The 5,000-nt window shown below is 50.9% G+C and overlaps 1 long non-coding RNA gene across 2 annotated transcripts in view; it reads left to right on the top strand.

The window, feature by feature from the left end:
* Positions 1 to 5,000, top strand: part of LOC115463619 — a 7,532-nt gene that overhangs the window by 946 nt on the left and 1,586 nt on the right. The window contains exon 2 of one of the 2 annotated variants that reach the window (XR_003941044.1): positions 3,709 to 3,712. This is a non-coding gene — a long non-coding RNA (uncharacterized LOC115463619). Of the gene's footprint in view, positions 1 to 2,339; positions 2,344 to 3,708; positions 3,713 to 5,000 lie in introns of both variants that reach the window. The other variant, XR_003941045.1, reaches the window with a different exon arrangement.

Here is a 5,000-nt window from a genome sequence, read left to right as displayed (position 1 = left end):
CCTGGCTATATTTTGAGAGACTGTGTTTAAAACAGCCTGGCTATATTTTGGGGACTGTGTTTGCAAAGCCGGGCTATGTTTTGAGAGACTGGGTTTGAAAAGCCTGGCTATATTTTGGGGACTGTGTTTGAAAAGCCTGGCTATATTTTCAGAGACTGTGTTTGAAAAGCCTGGCTATATTTTGAGAGACTGTGTTTGAAAAGCCTGGCTACATTTTGTGGGACTGGGTTTGAAAAGCCTGGCTATATTTTGAGGTTGTGTTTAAAACAGCCTGGCTCTAGTGAGAGGTATGAGAAAGGCCTGGCTGTAAATTAACCTGTGTTTACACAGCCCTGGCTCTAGTGAGCTGTAGAAAAAAAAAGCCTGCTGAAGAAAGAAAAAAAGGAAGAACAGGAGCTTTTAGCTGGTGGGGGCAGGGCTCTACCGCCGGGACCAGCAAAAGACTTTCTACAAGTGGTGGCAGTGGTGGGATATTTCTGCAGGACCTGTCGCTGGAGGTGAGACGGTGACCGGACGGAAGGGGAAGCCCTCGTGAGGGCCAACGCTGAGAAAGGCGCAGACCCATCTTGGGTTCCGGTAAGCGGGCCTAACTTGGGGGGATTAAAGGAAAAAATAAGACTTTCAACATCCAAAAGGGGTAATCGCACTTGGAGGTGGTTTTCTGTTGTTTCTTCCCCAGGTGCGGTTGCCGGTGGGTGGAGATGGATCCCAAGGAGATCTTCGGATGGATGACTCTGCAGTTTCAAAAACAACAGGAGCTGACAGCCAAAATAGTCGAGGACTCCCTAACCGCCGCCCGGGATCAACAGCAACCCGTACTGCACATGCTACAGGAATTTTTTCAGAGCGGGGCGGCCGCTCCCCGTGAGGAGGGAGCCGGAACTAATGGACAGAGGATCGGTGGAGGAGGAGCGGTAGGACCAGTATCACTACATACACTTAACTGGGGGAAGTTGTCAGAACAAGACAATGTGGATGATTTTCTGACGGCCTTTGAGAGGGTGACTGGGGCGGCGGGGTGGCCCAGAGAGCAATGGGCTGTGAGGTTAGTGCCCTCTTTGTCCGGGGAGGCTTTGGCAGCCTTTAGGGATTTATCCCCAGTAGATGCTGCCAATTATGACAGACTGAAAGAAGCTATTAAGGATAGATATGGCCTCAGTACCCAAGCTTACAGACGTAAGTTTAGAGCCACAAAGTGGGAAAAGGGGACCCCCCCCTAAAGCCGTAGCAAATAAACTAATGGATTTAGTGAAAAAATGGCTAGAGCCCGAGCAACACAGCCTGCAAGAGGTATTGCAGGAGCTGGTGGTGGAGCAATTCCTTCAGGGTCTGCCCGAAGGAATTAGGGCTGAATTAATAAAGAGGGGGTGTAAAACGGTGGAGGGGGTGACTGCGGGGTTGGAGTGCTACCTAGAGGCCCAGCAGTGGGGAACCCCAGGGCTGGGGGGGAGGGAAAACTCGGGTGGTGGAGAAAGAGGTTCCTCCCAAAGTTTCCCTCAGCAAGCCAGAGCCCCCGGCGGGGAGTAAGAGGACCGAAGTAGTTGCCGGGCCCAGTAAAAAGGCTGGCCCTTTTGGGAATCGGGTATGCTTCAAATGTGGGAAGCCGGGACATTTAAAAAAGGATTGCCAGTGGAGGGAGGGATGGATCTCTCGGGTGGAAAAAGGGGGTAGGCCCCGGTACCTTACTCAGGTTAAGGTGGAGGGGGTGCCCATTACGGCAATGTTGGACTCATGCGCAGATCAGTCCATGATCTCTAGAGGGCTCTGGGAACAAATACGGAGGAGGAGACCCCCGGGGAGGGAGATCTATGAAGGGAAAGTGTCCATACAATGTATTCATGGGGCTAAGACGCCTTATGCTCTCCACAGGGTCAACTTACAGGGACCCCTGGGGGACATAAAGTTGGCGGTGGCTATTCTGCCCAGATTACCTCATGAGATGATCTTAGGAAGGGATTGGCCCCAGTTTATGGAATGTATGGGAGAAAGAAAAGTGTTGGTTACTACCAGGGCTCAGTCTAACCGTGAGGCAGAGGGGGGAGGGGAAGACTTAGGGGGTATTTTTCCTTTTCAGGGCGAGGTCCTGGGAGATCCGGGCAGAGAAAGAAAAGGGAAAGCCGGTAAAAAAAAAAGGAACAGAAGGATAGAAGGGAGGCTCTTCAGAGGGTACAGAGGGAAAGTTACTTGCCGGTGGCCCCAGCGGAATTGAGGGAACAGTTTCCACAATTTCACCGAGAGCAGGCCAATGACCCTACTCTGGAGTATGCGTGGGAAAGAGCTCAACAGGGGGAAGATCAGGCAGGCCCTGGGTTCATGGTGGAAGGGGATATATTGTATAGGAAGGTGCCTAGCTGGGAAAACTCGGGGGGCGGGAAACAGCTAGTAGTTCCCCGGGCTTTCCGTTCTCCGGTGGTAAAGCTGGCCCATGATCATCCCCTGGGGGGGGCATAAGGGCTCCCAAGCTACCCTAAACCAAATATTGGCCAGATTTTATTGGCCCGGGATTTATGGGGAGGTAGAAAAGTACTGTAAATCCTGTCCCAACTGTCAAAAGGTATCTGACAGGTTCCCTCCAAAAGCCCCTTTAATGCCGCTGCCGAGGGTAGAACAACCTGGAAGGAGAATGGCCATGGATATCGTGGGACCGGTGACAAGGTCACAGAGAGGGTTTCTCTACGTGCTAGTGGTGATGGATATGGCCACCCGATATCCATGGGCACTGCCCTTGAGGAATATTTCGGCGAGGAATATCGCTAGGGAGCTCATAAAAATTTTTTGCGAGGTAGGTTTTCCCCAAGAAGTATTGACGGACCGGGGGTCCAATTTTATGTCCCAAACATTGAGGCAGGTATGGGAGGCCTTTGGAATAAAACATATACGCACGGCGGCTTACCATCCCCAAACCAATGGGATGGTGGAGCGCTTTAATCGGACCTTAAAGGGTATGCTCAAGAAAGCCCTAGGGGCGGACAGGACCGGGTGGGACCAGCTTTTACCATTCGTGTTGTATGCCTACCGGGAGAAGAAGCAAGACTCCTTAGGAGTTTCTCCTTTTGAATTAATGTTTGGAAGGCGACCCAGGGGGATGCTAGATATAGTACAGGAGCACTGGGTGCCCCCCGAAACAACCGATCAAACGGTGGTGGAGTATTTACATGATCTAAGAGGCAGGTTAGATAGAATACAAAAATATGCCCAAGACCGACTAGAACATAGCCAAGAACAACAAAAGAGACATTATGACAAAGGGACCCGGGAGAGGGAATTTTCTCCAGGGGACAGGGTCTTGATCTTAATCTCTGAGGATCCCCATAGGTTCTCCTCCCGGTGGAAAGGACCCTGGGTCGTAAGGAGGAGACTCGGTCCCCTCACCTATGAGGTGGCGAATGAGAGGGGTAGGGTACAAACATTTCACGTTAATCTAATGAAACCTTGGGTAGCTAGGGTAGGGTATCAAACCTGTGAGGAAGAAAAGGGGGGCGAGGAATTAGGGCCTCAGATAAGGGAGATTTTTAAGCATGGGGAGCCCGGAGTTAACCCCCAGTTACCCCAGGAAAAAAGGAAGGAAATAGGAAGGCTCTTAGAGAGCTTTAAGGATGTGTTGACAGCCTGTCCGGGGAGTACCCAGTTAGTAGAGCATGATATAGTAACCAAGCCGGGTATGATAGTAAGGCAAAAACCCTATAGACTCTCCCCGATGAAAAGGAGGGAGGTCATTACCCAAGTACAGGAAATGTTAGACTTTGGGGTAATTGAGGAGTCCCATAGTCCTTGGTCCAGCCCGGTAGTGTTAGTACCTAAACCTGAAGGGGAGTGGAGATTTTGTATTGATTTCCGGCAGCTTAATACAATCTCCCAAACGGATGCTTATCCTATTCCATATATAGAGGAGCTAGTGGACAGGTTGGGGGCTGCCCAGTATCTGACTACTCTAGATTTAACAAAAGGGTACTGGCAAATCCCCCTGTCTCACGAGGCCCAAGCGAAGACCGCTTTTAGTACTCCCATGGGCTTATACCAATTTAAAAGGCAGCCTTTCGGCCTCAATTCAGCAGCAGCCAGCTGCCAGCGCTTGCTGGACCAAGTACTCAGACCACATCAGACCTATGCGGCAGCGTATATGGATGATGTGGTCATCCACAGTGAGGACTGGAACACCCATTTAAAGCGGGTAGGGGCAGTGCTGCAAGCTTTCCGGGAGGCTGGGCTTACCCTTAACCCTAAGAAATGTTGTTTTGCCCAATATAGGGTCAAGTACTTGGGCTATAACGTAGGCCGGGGAGAGGTGCGTCCTTTGTTGAACAAAGTTAAAAGCATCCAAGAATTTCCCAGACCCAACCGAAAAAAACAATTGCGGAGCTTCCTGGGTATGGTGGGGTATTACAGGCGATTCATCCCACACTTTTCGGAAATCGCTACCCCCTTAACCGATATGTTGAAGGGTAAGAATCCCGATCAGCTGAGATGGGGGGAGGAGGAGTTGCGGGCCCTAGAGCAGATGCAGAATGCCCTGTGCCAGGAACCCGTGTTAAGGGCCGTAGATTTCAATAAACCTTTTATCCTGCAAACCGATGCTTCGGGTAGGGGGCTAGGGGCGGTGCTGTCTCAAGAACATGAAGGGGCGGAGCACCCAGTTCTGTATCTAAGCCGAAAACTCCTACCTCATGAGGTCCATTACTCTACCATAGAGAGGGAGTGTTTAGCCATAAGATGGGCGGTGCAGGAATGTACAGTCTATCTAGAAGGGAGACCCTTCAAGCTGGTGACGGATCATGCTCCTCTGAAGTGGCTTAACTTAATGAAAAACAACAACGGAAGGCTGATGCGTTGGTACTTATCCTTGCAACCCTTCCAGTACACAGTGGAGCATCGTCCTGGGAAGTGTTTGGGGAATGTGGATGCCCTATCCCTGGTAGGAGACGACCCAGAGGAAGAAGGAAAAAGGAAGGGGAGTGTGAGCGTAAGGGGGGTGGGTATGTAAGGAGTATGGTAAGGAGCAT

This window comes from Microcaecilia unicolor, chromosome 2, assembly GCF_901765095.1.
Source record: "Microcaecilia unicolor chromosome 2, aMicUni1.1, whole genome shotgun sequence".
In the NCBI taxonomy this organism is placed as follows: Eukaryota; Metazoa; Chordata; class Amphibia; order Gymnophiona; family Siphonopidae; genus Microcaecilia; species Microcaecilia unicolor.
Note: the sequence above shows the minus strand (reverse complement) of the source record. Positions and strands in the feature narration are given on the sequence as shown.